The 15,334-nt window shown below is 44.6% G+C and overlaps 1 protein-coding gene across 3 annotated transcripts in view; it reads left to right on the forward strand.

Moving 5' to 3' along the window:
• Window positions 1–13,931: 13,931 nt before the first annotated feature.
• Window positions 13,932–15,334, forward strand: part of dag1 (dystroglycan 1) — a 142,090-nt gene continuing 140,687 nt past the window's right edge. For all 3 annotated transcript variants that reach the window (XM_072280685.1, XM_072280686.1, XM_072280684.1), the window contains exon 1: window positions 13,932–14,077. The gene's annotated coding sequence lies outside the window, so the exon portion shown is untranslated. The remainder of the gene's footprint in view (window positions 14,078–15,334) is intronic.

Here is a 15,334-nt window from a genome sequence, read left to right on the forward strand (position 1 = left end):
AGAAAGCTCCTACTGTTACTGATGGCTCCCACTTTAGACTCAGAAGAAGACTACCTCCTTGATGGAAAGCCTAAGGGATCTAGGAGTCACTTCCAAACATACGTTGTTACACCATCAAGGGTATTCTGAGAAAGCAGTTAAAAACTTTACATATAGAATACACAATCACAGCCTTTTAAACGAGCAAACTGGAACACAAAAGAATGGAAGTGTTAATACTCCCAGGTTAGACAATACCAGGATTACTATCAGCATTACTGGCTCCACATCCTTTTTGTATGTCAAAATAGACTTTATTCATAATAAAAATATTTATAAGAATAAACCAAGCAGTGTCTTTTCATTCTTTACACTCACAGTCAACGCTTTCAGTACTGTTCTATTAGATTCCTACACATCAATAGCCTGAGGCTCCGGAGGGTTCCTGTGCTGTGGAAGACGTCCTTCCTCGTCCCTGTGCCGGAGACGCCGCGCCCCAGCAGCCTCAATGACTACAGACCGGTGGCATTGACCTCCCACATCATGAAGACCCTGGAGAGACTTGTTCTGGAGCTACTCCGGCCTATGGTCAGGCCACACTTTGATTCCCTCCAGTTTGCCTACCAGCCTCGACTAGGAGTTGAGGATTCCATTGTCTACCTGCTGAACCGTGTCTACACCCACCTGGACAAGCCAGCGAGCACGGTGAGGGTCATGTTTTTTGACTTCTCCAGTGTGTTCAACACCATCCGCCCTGCTCTGCTGGGGGAGAAGCTGACAGCAATGCAGGTGGATGCTTTCCTGGTATCATGGATTCTTGATTACCTGACTGGCAGACCACAGTACGTGGGCTTGCAACACTGTGTGTCCGACAGAGTGATCAGCAGCACTGGGGCTCCACAGGGGACCGTCTTGTCTCCCTTTCTCTTCACCATTTACACCTCGGACTTCAACTACTGCACAGAGTCTTGTCATTTTCAGAAGTTTTCTGATGACTCTGCCATAGTTGGATGCATCAGCAAGGGAGATGAGGCTGAGTACAGGGCTACGGTAGGAAACTTTGTCACATGGTGTGAGCAGAATTATCTGCAGCTTAATGTGAAAAAGATTAAGGATCTGGTGGTAGACCTGAGGAGAGCTAAGGTACCGGTGACCCCTGTTTCCATCCAGGGGGTCAGTGTGGACATGGTGGAGGATTACAAATACCTGGGGATACAAATTGACAATAAACTGGACTGGTCAAAGAACATTGAGGCTGTCTACAAGAAGGGTCAAAGCCATCTCTATTTTCTGATGAGACTGAGGTCCTTTAACATCTGCCGGACAATGCTGAGGATGTTCTACGAGTCTGTGGTGGCCAGTGCAATCATGTTTGCTGTTGTGTGCTGGGGCAACGGGCTGAGGGTAGCAGACACCAACAGAATCAACAAACTCATTCGGAAGGCCAGTGATGTTGTGGGGATGGAACTGGACTCTCTCATGGTGGTGTCTTAAAAGAGGATACTGTTTAAGTTGCATGCCATCTTGGTCAATGTCTCCCATCCACTACATAATGTACTGGTTGGGCACAGGAGTACATTCAGCCAGACACTCATTCCACTGAGATGCAACACAGAGCGTCATAGGAAGTCATTCCTGCCTGTGGCCATTAAACTTTACAACTCCTCCCTTGGAGGGTCAGATACCCTGAGCCAATAGGCTGGTCCTGGACTTATTTCCTGGCATAATTTACATATTACTATTTAACTATTTATGGTTTTATTACTATTTATTATTTATGGTGCAACTGTAACAAAAATCAATTTCCCCCGGGATCAATAAAGTATGACTAAGACTATCGACACTCACATGGTCCCCTGGGGTGGTACACTACCACAACGACTGAGGGGCTTCCTCACCCTACACCAGCCCCACGTCTGAGGAACGATATATCAGTCTCGGATTGTGTGCATAGTTAGAATGCTAGTAGAAGTGAAGTTGTTAAATTGAGAGGGCAGATTACGTAATTTAGATGTACATTCTCTGCGATGATGAAGGTTAATAAGTGATCTCATTGAAGTTTTCAAGTTATAAGGAGGACTGATAGTGACTGAGAGTGAATGGGGAACACGGTCGACAAATTAGAACTAGCATTTAGCAGTGCATTTAAGAAGTGCTTTCATACGCAGAGGGTGGTTGAAATTTGAAACTCTCTTTTGAACATTGGTGGTAGGTCATTTGTTAATCTTTAACTTGAGACAATTTTTTTTGTTAACATCATGGGCGATCATGGTCTTTTCATTACCATGATTGTTCTTGGCAAATTTTTCAACCGAAGTGGCTTGCCATTGCCTTCTTCTAGGAAGTGCCTTTACAAGACAGGTGACCCCAGCCATTTTCAGAGATTGTCTGCCTGGCATTAGTGGTCACATAACCAGGATACGCACCACCTGCTCCAATGACTCCACGTGACCCTGATCAGGGAGCTAGGTAGGTGTTATACTTTGCCCAAGAACGACCTGCAAGCTAGCGGAGGGAAGCAGCATCTTGCACCTCCTTTAGCAGACATATCTCCACCCCACCATCCTAATGTTAATGAAAGATACTAAAGAAGATAGGGAAAGGGTGGGTTTATGGGGCCGAGACATTGAGCAGCCAACATTTAATTGAAAGGCAGAACCAGTTTAAGGGGTTAAGTCACACAGAAAAAAATGCTGGAGGAACTCAGCAGATCAGGCAGCATCTATAGAAAAGAGTACAGTCAACCCTTCGAGCCAAGACCCTTCAACAGGACTGGAGGAAAAAAAGATACAGAGTCAGAGTCGGAGGGTGCGGGGAGGGGAGGGAGAAATACAAAGTGGCAGGTGAAACTGGGAGGGGGATAGGGGTAAAGTAAAGGGTTGAAAAGCTGATTGGTGGAAGAAATACAGGGCTGGAGAAGGAGGAACCTAATAGGCAAGGACAGAAGGTCATGGAAGAAAGAAAAAGAGGAAGGAAAACCAGAGTGAGGTGATGGGCAGGTAAGGAGATAAGGTGGGAAAGGGAAAAGGGGATGGGGAGCAGAGAAGGTGGAGGGGAGGCATTACTGGAAGTTAGAGAAATCAATGTTCATTGCATCAGGTTGGAAGCTACCCAGACAGAATATAAGGTGTTGCTCCTCCAAACTGAGTGTGGCCTCATCACAACAGTATAGAGGAGTCCATGTCAGATTGGGAATGGGAAGTGGATTAACTCTCCCTCCCCTCCCAGTTTCACCCATCACCTTACTTCTCCCTCCCCTCCCCACCCCCCCCCCCCCCCCCACCACCCACAACCCTCTAACTCTGTCTCATCTTTTTTTCTCCGGTCCTGCTGAAAGGCCTCGGCCCGACACATCAACTGTACTCTTTTCCATAGCTGCTGCCTGGCTTGCTGTGTTACTCCAGCATTTTGAGTGTGCTGCTTGGATTTCCTACATCTGCAGATTTTCTCTTGTTTGTGAAGGGGTTAAATCATCTATTTTCTAATGTTCCATGTGAGAAATCAGCCCAGCTTTCTCTTCCTCTTCCTTCTCCCTCATTCTCTCTTTAAACAGGGGACAGTTTCTGTTTCTCATAGATAGAGAGGTCATATGACACTCACCTTACGACTGATGTTGGGAGGATTCTCTTCATGCAGTAAGTACTTCCCGCTTGGATTTTTTAAATTCTTACTTAGAGATATAGCACGATAACAGGCTAGCAGAAGTGCAGTGGTTAAATTGACAGGTCCCTTTGAACCCGCGTTGCCCAATCACAACCATATGAACAAGTAACCTACTAATCCATAGATCTTCAGAATGGGGAAGGAATACAGAGCACCCAGAGGAAACCCACGCAGTCACGGGGAGAACATACAAACTCCTTACAAGCAGTGGCGGGAATTGAACCAGGATCTCTGGCACTGTAAAGCGCTTCATGAACCACTACACTTGTTGAGGGAAATTCCAGGAAAACTTTAATTTAAAAGCTGAAGTCCCAGATGAATGAATTGAGATAGGCCAATGGAGGAAGTCACAACTGTTCCCAGGTTCCAGGTGACACACGTACATCTTTCCCCAGGCAGGCAGAATTTTTCCCATGACTGCTGCGCACCCCATCTGTTCCCAGGCCGTCCCTCGAATAGAGCAGAGGCTCATCCCTGGGAACAAACAAGCCTACCAGCTTGCTTCTGCACTGGAAGTGCCATGTAATTCACAGGGGAGTGGCTCAAAACTAAGAACCTGTGTTCTAACCAAAATTGCTCAATGTTGCTGCATAGACAAACCTTTGCCTTTCTGCTTCACATAATAGTCATCATGGGCACTAATGTAAGAAGCTAGGAGATGGTGGTGTGGCATGCGTATTGAAACGTTGCTTCTCTTTGTAGTTTTTCAATAGTTAACACTGCATGGAAACAGGCCAACACATCCATGCCAACTGAGGGGCCCACCTAAACTAATCCTGTTTAACCCTTATCCCTCTAACCTTTCCTATCCATGTACTTATCCAAGTGTTCTAATTCAGAAAATGTGTAGCAACACACACAAAATGCCGGAGGAACTCAGCAGGCCAGGCGCATCTGTGGAAAAAAGTACAGTTGACATTTCGGGCCAAAACCCTGCAGCAGGACTGGCCTTTTTTCCATAGATGCTGCCTGACCTGCTGAGTTGCTCCAGCATTTTGTGTGTGTTGCTCGGATTGCCAGCATCTGCAGATTTTCTCTTATTTCAGAAAATGTGTAGATCAGGTGGTTAATGGTTGGGTCGAGTTGTTCTCCGATCTTGGCAATTTACTTGCAAACATTTCGTCACCTTACAAAGAGACATCATCAGTGCACTGTTAATTACAGTGAAATTAACAGCACACTGATAATATCTCCTCGTATGGTGACGAAACATTTGTAAGTAAATCGCCAAGATTAGAGAACAACTCAACCCAACCACTTCACCAAATGTCTCGTAAATGTTGCTATTGTACCTGCCTCAACTACTTTCTCCATCAGCTCATTCCATATATAAGAACCACACTCTGCATAAAAAGGTGTTCTTTCAAATCTTTCTCCTCACCTTAAACCAATGTCATCTAGTTCTTAGTTCACTTTTCCTTGGAAAAAGACTATGTTCTCTCTAACTATGCTCCTCTAAGTTCACCTCTACACTAAGGAATAAGGTTCTAGCCAACCCAATCCCTCCCTATAATTCAGGCCCTTGAATCCTTGCAACCTTCTCAAAGATCTTCTTTACACTCTTTCCAGCTTAATAACGTCCTTCTCATAACAGGGTGAACAAAACTGTACGAATATTCCAAAAGTAGCCTCACCAATGTCTTGTGTAATTGCAATTTTTAATGCTTCAACCACACTTCAGATTGTAGCACACTCCTCTCTTAACCTAGAGGTTGTGTGATCAGCACGGGAAATAGAGCACAACACACAAGCTGAGAGAATGCTGCAGAGCGCTGATTATTGACTACAGGAGAAAGATACCAGAAGTCATGAGCTAGTCCTCATTAGGGGATCGGAGTGAAGAGAGTCAATAACTTTAAATCCTTTAGCATTATCATGTCCTGGGACCACCAGCACATAAGCAGCATCGTAAAAAAGGTATAACAGCACTTTTTCTTTCTTAGAGGCTTGGGCAGATTCAGCATGTCATCTAAAAGTTTGACAAACTTCTATAGATGCACAGTGGAGAGTATCCTGACAGGTTGCATCATGGCTTGAAATGGAAACACTACTATCAAGAACAGAAAAACATCCAACTGGTGCTAGGTATAGTCCATCACAGGAAACCCTTACCCACTATTGAGCACATCTACAAGGAGTGCTACCACGAGCACGCAGTATCCATTGCCATTGGGAAGCAGGTATAGAGGCCTTAGGTCTCACACCAGGTAACAATTATTGAATTACCTTTCAACTGTCATGCTCCTGAATCAGTGTGGATAAGTTTACTCACCTCAGCTCTGAACTGTTCCACAAGCTATGGACCCACTTTCAAGGACTCAATGTCTCAGCATTATTTATCTAGTGTACTTGCACAGTGTGTCTTCTTTTGCGCATCCATTCTTTGTCTGTCTTTGCCTGCATGTAGTTTTTCATTGATTCTGTTGTAGTCTTTGTTCTACTGTGAATGCCTGCAAGGAAATGAATCTCTAGGTAGTATATGGTGTTTCAACTTTTGAACTTTGAAAGTGTTGTCTTTCAGATATGACAGCCCACCCTTCAGTTTGAGGCACGAGATCAAATTGTATTAGTTTTGAAAGATAGTTTTGACCAATTCAGCCAACATCTGAAAATGTTGGAAATACACAGCAGGCTGGGTGGCAGTTAACGTTTCCTCTCCAGAACTCTTTGTTATATTTCTAGAATTTCTATTTTTTAAGATTTCTAGCATTGGCATTTTTTTATTCATCAATAACATTTGTTTAGCATCTTTTTGGTATTTTGGAGGCTTGTTATGTTAGATGGTTATCAAATTTCCCACTTCTCCTCTCATAGGGAGGAGGTACAGGAGCCTGAAGACACATTCAACATGTTAGGAGCAGCTTCTTCCCCTCTACTATCAGATTTCTGAACAGTCCAAGAACCCAGAAACACTACCACACTATTTTTGTTCTCCTTTACATTACTTATTTAATTTATAAGTAAATATATATGTACATAAATATACAGTATATATAGCTTACTGTAATTTATAGTATATTTTATGTCTTGCACTGTTGGCACAAAACAACAAATTTCACAACATATGTCAGTGATCATAAACCTGATTCTGAGAAAATATTTTTGACCGTGGGTCTATCGAAAAACAGTCAGCACAGAAAATTTTGAGATGGAATGCTGCAATGGGCCCTTGAGCGGACTGTCAAAACCATCTAGCAGAATGGCTTATTAGCGGAAGTCACTGATAAGCACTGAAACCTCACGTGACTGCTAGGATCTCCCGGTCAGATCCTTCCTGCATGATCTAAGTCTCATTCCCAGTACATGGCGCCCTTGAGATGGCTGCTGTGCAGACAACAGTTTATAGTTTTGTCAAGATGCTCTGTGAAAGGCTGCAATGGCCTTTTTTCAAGGTTCATCTCTAACAGCACACATAAAACTCGCTGCAAAACAGGCTGTTCCAGGGACAGGTACTGAGACCTACTTCTTCTTGAGCAGGAGTTCACAACCTTTATGCTATGGACCTTTACCATCAACCGAGGGGTCCTTGCACCCCCAGGTAGGGAACCCCTGCTCTGCAGGATCATTAATTTGGTGAAAGACAGAGTTTGGTCTGACTGAAATTTGGCTTACCTGTATTAGAAGATATCTGTCAGTGAATGCTGCTGACTTGCACACTCCCAGATGTAAGAGTACGTGCTGAGGAATGAATTGAACTTGGTACAGCCACCACAAAGGCTTTGAGGGCAAGCCATGGAATGATAATTAAAAAGCAGCCTGGAACAAGGAGGCTCCCTTGGGGAGAAAGAAAGAAGAAGCATACAAAAATACTAGAGGAATTTAATGGGTCATGCAGCATCTTTGTGGGGGGGGGCGGTGGATGGACAGTCAAAATTTTGTTTTGAGATCCTTCATTTGAAGGTTAAGAGGGGAGATAGCCAGTATGAAAAGGTGGAGAGAAAAGATAGCGCAAAGTTGGCAGATTATAGATGGATGCAGGTGAGGGTGACAGGGAAAGGGGAAAGATGATAGGTGGAAGTGATAAAGATGAAACCTGATAGGAGCAAAAGGTGAGGCTTGGAATTAAGGGGGCAGATGGAGAGGCTGGGGGAAGAAAAGACACATGGTGATGGGGCCTAGTGGAATTCCCAAACCTATACATCTTTATAGAAAATTTTCTACAAAGTTTCTGCTTATAACTACATTTTTCTGTATGTGGGCATCATGGTCGCGTAGTGGTTAACACAATCTGATCAGGGTTCAATTCCCATTGCTGTGTCTGTAAGCAGCTTGTACATTCTCCCCATGATGCGTGGATTTCCACTGGATGCTCTGGTTTCCTCCCACATTCCAAAGATTTACGGTTAGCGTTAGGATTAGCAAGTTGTGGGCATGCTATGTTAGCGCCGGAAGTGTGGTGATACTGGTGGGCAGCCCACAGCACAATCCTCAGAATCTGTTGGTTTGTTACGCTAACAAAACATTTCACTGTATGTTTCAATGTACATATGACAAGTAAAGCTTCTACTCCATGCAATGTTGTAGGTAACTGTAAGGTAAAAGAATAGCACCTCGTATTCCACCTGAGTAGTCTAAAACACAACAGCATGAACAATGAACTCTCCACCTTCTGATAAACTGCTCTCCCCTGTCCCTTTTCTCCTCCTAATCCACTTGGCCCCTATCACGATGTCTCTTACACCTCTCCATTCTCTCCATCTGCCCATCACTCACATACTCCTCCCACTGATTTTCCTCCCCACTTCACTCCCTTGATTTCATGCCCCACCTTCCTCTCCTATCAGATTTTTCCTTCAGCCTTGGCCACTTCCACCTGTCATCTTCCACCTTTTGATCCTATTCCCACTATCACCATCCCCTATCTGAGTTCCTCCAGCATTTTGTGTGTTGTTCCAGACTCCAATTGCTGTGGTCCTTGTGTCTCAAAGAAAGGGCAAACCCACTCTGAAAGAAGGAAGAGAAGTCCAAATTTTAAATTTTTGGGTGTCCTTTTGTAGTCTAACTCGGTCCTTGAATGTCTAGTTCTAAGAACTCACTGCAGGTACAGCGTGTTTAAATGATGCCCAAAGTACAAGAATGAAGCAGGAGGAATATACAATCTCAGAACATTTTTGCCATCAGCAACCATTTACTTAGTATGTTGCTCTCTTGGCTGATTCAGCAGAGGGCTTACACAAAAACTGAGGCTCACCTTTGTTATAATGAGTGAATGTTGTACTATTGGGGGTGATGTCTCTTGGTTAAGATTTTAACCAAGTGTTTGCATTCCTGGGTGAATGCACAGATCTTAGTGATACTTCTTAACTAAAATGTATTGTTATCTCTGCTGTCCTAACCATTGTAATTGCCTTACACCAGAGGATACTCAAAGCATTTCACAGCCAATCAAGTATTTTTAAATGCAAGCATTGCTGTAACAGAAGAGCCATATCAGTCAGTTTGCACACAACAAGCTAATTCAAATAGTAATGGGATAAATGACTAATCTCCTCTGCAATCTTGGTTATGGGACAAATAATGGCCAGGGCATCAAAATTCCCCTTCTTTCCTTTAAATAATGCCTCAGGATCTTTACAAGAGTTTAATCTTCTATTTTTCTCCAAGGGTGCTGGATTCCCCGATTGCAGTATTGATATGTCAAATTGCAGTTTGTGTCCCAGTTCATTGCACAACATAAACTCAAAACATTGACTTGATTAACAAAAAGTGCTTGTTGATGAGACAAGACTAAATCAAAAAATAATTTTCAAGTTCTAAAATTCTTCCATCCCAAAAGTGTAACTTTTCTATGCAAGGATAAAATTAACTACAGAACTGTTGCTACACATGCTTTGGTCGTAAATCAAAATCAGACTAGTAAACATTTAAAGATGCACAGATTCAGCAAGCAGCCAATATGGATTTATGGATGTCAAGACATGCACGACAAATCTGAAACATATATTTGACGGAGTGACGGATGACATAGAAATTGGTGTAAGTGTACTATATATAACTTTCGGGAATGTACAAAAGGTCATGGTTAATAAGCAAGCTTTAGAGTGAAGTTATGTACCCTCAGGGCCAACACGATGAATTTATTTATAAATGACAGGCACGGCTTAATGGCAATTGTGGTGAAAATACAAACAGGAAAACTCTGAAAGGTTGTGAAGGATCAGTGAAACATAGACAAGTTGACTGAATAGGCAAACGACTTGATGCAGATGTAACTGAGGTCAGCCATTTAGTAACACAAAAATGAGTAATGGAAGTACAAATTTTTTCAAGAGTTTAGAATGCATGAATGATCTAGAAGTTCAAAGAAATAACTCATTGAAAGTATAAGTAAAGTGATTTTTATCCCCGCAGGCTGCCTAAGTGATACACCTACCCATTCAGCCCCTCCCTAACCTCCATTCAAGGGCTATAACAATCCTTCCGGGTGAGGCAACACTTCACCTAAGAATCTGCTGGGGTCATCTATTGTGTCCAGTGATCCCAGTGCAGCCTCTCTACATTGTTGAGACCCGTCATAAATCGGGGAGCCACCTTGCTGAGCACTTCTTCTCCATCGACCAAAAGAAGGACTTCCCAATGTCCAAACATTTTAATTCCTATTCCCAGATGTTGGCCCGTGGCTGCCTCAGGGTGGAGGAGCAACACCTTACATTCCTCCTTGGCAGCCTCCAACCTGATGGCATAAATATTGATTTCTCCTCCCGGTAAAAAAAATTCCCTCCCTCTCCCCTCTTCTTTTATTCCCCACTCAGGCCTCTTACCTCTTCGCACCTACCTCTCACCTCCCCCTGGGTCCCAATCTCCTTCCTTTTCTCCTATATCACTCTATCAGATTCCTTCTTCTCCAGCCCTTCACCTTTCCTAGCCACCTGGTTTCACCTATCATCTTCTCGCTATCTTCCTTTCCCTCCCCCGCCCACTTTTTATTCTAGCATCTTTCCTCTTCCTTTTCAGTCCTGAAGAAGGGTCTCGGCTCGAAATGTCAACTGTTGACTGATGTTGCCTGACTGCTGAGTTCCTCCAACATTTTGTATGTCTTGCAAGTAATTAAAAGGGCAATTATTTTTCAGGCTTAGCAAATAGGGTCACATAATATCCCGTAAGAGACTGTGATAAATTTGTACAATAGACTTCACAGTTAGAAAGCCTCACTACACACAAAAAAAACTATAATATAGATTTACTGGGGGCACAAATCTAACTCTAAAAGAGAACCAGATAACAGATTTGAGTTTCTGCTCGTTGAGGCGTATTTAGATTTTAGACTTGGGCTTATTTATCACATGTACATTGAGCCAAACAGTGAAAAGATCACTTGCGTTAACAACCAACACACCCAAAGATGTGTTGGGTCAGCCTGCAAGTGTTACCACACATTCTGGCGCCAACATATCGTGCCCATAATGCTTGGCAGAACACAACAATCAACAAAAACAGCAGGAGGAAAACAAACCCCATTCTCTCAATCCCACACACCCACATACAGGACAGGTCTCCTGTCTCCAGCCATCAGACTTTGACTTCCAGACTTCCAATTGACCTTTGGGCTCTGATGTTTGGTATCAACCCCCAGACTAGCAGACGATGGTGTATTATATTTATACAAAGTTTCTACCAAAGAGAATATCTATCTCATTTCACTAACTATATATATAGGGGCATCTGTTAGTCTCATGAGACCATGGATTTGTGCCTTGGAAGGTTTCCAGGCACAGGCCTGGGCAAGGTTGTATGGAAGACCAGCAGTTGCCCAGGCTGCAAGTCTCCCCTCTCCACACCACCGATGTTGTCCAAGGGAAGGGCATTAGGACCCATAGAGTTTGGCACCAGTGTCATCGCAGAGCAATGTGTGGTTAAGTGCCTTGCTCAAGGGCTCAACACGCCGCCTCGGCCAAGGCTCGAACTAGCGACCTTCAGATCACTAGACGAACACCTTAACTACTTGGCCATGCGCCAACACACTAACAATATAATCACTGTTATTACAAACACAGTAAATAGATAAATGAAGACTTAACTTCTTTTTGAAGACATTAATCTACAAATGTTCTTAAATAGGACACTTGCAAAATATTTTTAATTGTGCAAGAAATCTGTTACAAGTGATTCTAAAATATTGTTCAAAGAGATAGATTTAAAGAAGCATCAGACTTCTTTAAATAGATAGCTATAGACAGGGTTGGGGGCAGAGAGCTTTAGAAAAGAATACCAGAGCTCAGGTCCTAGGAATATGAATCTATCCAACAAAAAGCACTGCAAATTGGGAAAACAGAAACAAAAACTGATGGATGGCAACGAGCTTGGGCTGGAATCGGTTACAGAGTCAGGCAGCAAAGCATGAGAGAAATTAAGCAAGGGTGAGAATTTTGAAATCTAGGTACTGGTAGGCTGCAATCAATATAGCAGGCGCTAGGGTGATGGGATGAGTAGTGAGCGTGTGGACCGCAACTGAATGAGTTACAGCTTGCGGCGGTCAAACAGCTTTGGAAAAGTTGAGTCTAAAGGTAACGAGACAGGAGCAGTAGCAACTGATACCACAGGTGGGAAAAGGAGCCTTGGTGATAAAGGATGTTCAAATATGATGTGGAAAAAGTCTGGTGTATTTTTTTATATAATTGTCACATGTGCCCATATACAGTGGAAAGCATGCCATCCAGACTGATCATGCCACATATAATTACTGTACATCCAGAGCGATGGGAGTCATAACTGCGAGAGGAATTGTGGTGATGGCCTAAACTAACATGTATTCTCAAATATTTGGTGATCGTAAAAGCGGCATGACAAATCAGAGACAGTGAAAGGGTTAAAATAGTGATGCTGGGCTACGCATGTATTGAGAATGTCCGGTAGCGGACTGGGATCAATTATTAGATATCACTGAGCTGATCTGGGGACATGGGCGCGTTCTAAGTGCAGAGTATCAGAACAAGAGTTGTAAAAGTGGAGCTGTAAACCACAAATGAAAAGACGAGGTAGGTCAGCTCACAGGAATGGTGCCAGATTAATTACTAAAGCCCTATATTTGGCCCTCTTTATCCATGTGTTTCCAGACTCTTCCCAAAATGTAAAGCTGCACTCTTTTAAGGAGACTAACCACCATTATTTTGGAATCCTAACGCCCTTTCAGCACAAGAGGGAACAGCACAGCAATGGTTTGGGCAAAGATGAGGGAGAGTGAAAATAATCAAGCCTATGACAGGACAGAAGGAGAAAAGCTCAAGTCCGGGAGGAGACCGTAGTTATATCTGCCGGACAAACGACCAAAGCGCCAGGGCCAATCTTTTGCGAGACGTGGGTTTCAATAATTTTATTCACATTTTTAATTTGCAGAACGATAGTTAATTTAAGGATTTAAAAATGTAACCCTAAACCCCTTAAAGCATTAAGGCATACGACCAAAAGTTTGTTGCATGTAGCTTTCAAATGGATTAGAAATGGAAGTAGGAAGCCTTTGGATTCGTCAAGCTGCGTCTTAAACGAGAGGAGAGAGGCAGCAGATGCCGGATCTAGAGGCAGAGCTGTGCGTGTGCGCGCATCCAGCGCAGGCGATGAGGACCGCTGACATCCTTGGTCTGGATGTCGTGACTCGCGTGTGAGTTTGATTTAAGCGAGAGGGAGTTGCGCAGGTCGTCACCCTCACTCCCTCGCCGTGGTCTATCTGGCCCCAGAGGCAGGGTTATTCATGTGGTGAATGACAAAGCCCAGGGCTGAAGCTGCGGCCGTTAAACGGTAGAGTGTGATGGAACGTGCTTATCGTAAGAGATGGAGGAGCCCCGATATCTGGAAGGGTCACTGGGCTGGTGGAGACTGCAGAGAAGAAAAGGTTGAACAGTTCAAACTGTTGCTTGGGCGGATTGAGACGAGCCGAAGCAGGGGAGAGTGGTGGACCTGTTTCCAAGGTGCACCTGAACCTGCCAACCCCACTCCGGTTACCTGCTACCTCCCACTCAAGGTATTCGGTCACCGGCCGCCACCGCGCATCCACGCGAGAGGTCGGCCGGAGCCGTGGTTGGCCGCTCGCACGGAGCGGCGGCGCCGTAACCCGTGCTGATTGAACGAAAGCCCCTGACTGGGATTGGGTGATTTGCGCGAACAGCTGGCTAGGCCGCTTGGGGGGAGGCGGGCAATTAGACTGTGAAGCCGTCATTGGATGTTCCCGTTTGATTGACGTGCGGGAGGCGGGGATTCGGATTCACTTTCTCCGGGTGATTGACAGTGGGAGGGGCGGGCCCGCGAGGCAGCGTGCGGAGGTGATTGGGCGCAGGCGGCTGCCTAGCGGAGGGAGGTGAGGCTTCCTTGGGCCGCAGCTGCAGACGGCGCAGTCGCGGCTGTGAGTGGAATGGATGTAGTGGCGGGCTGGGAAGCACTGCCTGCTCTCGGATATCGTCCCGCAACGGCTGGGGCAAGGAGCGCTCGGTGCGGTGCCGTGCAGGTAGGCGCACAGCGCTGGCAGGGAACAGGCCGGGACCGGGGAGTGGGTGGGGGCCGAGGTTTCCCTTTAAGTCAGCATCAGTTGTCACCCCCCCACTACCACCACCACCACCACCACCACCTCCTCCCCTCTGTCAGTCCCTGGCCATCGGCCAGCCTAACCGCTCGCATTCCGCTCCTCTCAGCTTGTCGCCCGGCTTCGGCTTTCAAACCCCTTCCGCCAGACTAGGCCGCTGCTGCCGCTTCAAAGTCACCTCCAGCCGGGGAAGTTTCGCCAACTGCTCCGGGGTTAGAACGGGACGGGCTTAGCTTGGCCTGGCAGGATAGTTCTTCTCTTTGCCTTGGCAACTAGAATGGGTACATGTATTCTTCCCCCCCCCCCTTCGGTGCCAACAGCTAATGCACACAGTGCAACTTACCAGTCACCAAACCTGGGTTATATCTAGAGACAGCGCCTTGTACCAGTGGGGTGCGGGCCTGCTGACCGGTGTTGGCTGCATTAAAACTGTGATTTGTGTCCAGTGCGGGATAGAGATCCGTCACTTGTTACTTGGCTTGCCTCTTCTATTGGTATCAACCTGCTAAATAAGTCTGGTGACAACTGTTACAGTAGATAAGCAATAACTTGCAGCATAACTGACCCCTAAAGATTACTTGGTTAATTAATTATTGATCTAATTCTTTCTCTATTTTAACGAGCACTTATGAAGATGTGAAACTTTTTACCTTGTCTTGCGATCAGGAGCTGGGTTGTTTTGGGCATTCTACTGGCGTTTGCCAAGATTAAATCAAGTGTTGTATTGAGCCGCGTAATTCTTAATACAATGATTTACTCCAGTTGAACATGTAAAAGCAGCTTTGGTCAATATTGAAAATGAAATTTAAGGTAGTTAATATTGTATTAGTGTTTGTGTTAATTTACAAGGTTAAATTAATGTTTTAAAATAAAAGGTAGCTTCTATTTATAACCTCTTGGTTCTGTGTGATTGCTTAAAGTTAAGAGGCACTTGAGAAAAATCAGAATCTGCCGGTAGTAGAAAAATGATGGGGAAAAACTGCTAACATCTCTGAATCTAGAGGTGTTAACTGTTTCAGCAGATTGTGGGCAATACCCGGAGAAAGTGTCTCTGCTGTAGATTTATAACTGAGCCGACTGTTTCCTGGATTTTCAGTTTTCATGTAATGTTATTGATAGATTTGGTAATGAGGCTTCTAATAGTGATTGAGTTTCAAAATGCTCTGAGTTGTTAGGATTGGC

Source organism: Mobula birostris, chromosome 16 (assembly GCF_030028105.1).
Source record: "Mobula birostris isolate sMobBir1 chromosome 16, sMobBir1.hap1, whole genome shotgun sequence".
Taxonomy (NCBI): Eukaryota; Metazoa; Chordata; class Chondrichthyes; order Myliobatiformes; family Myliobatidae; genus Mobula; species Mobula birostris.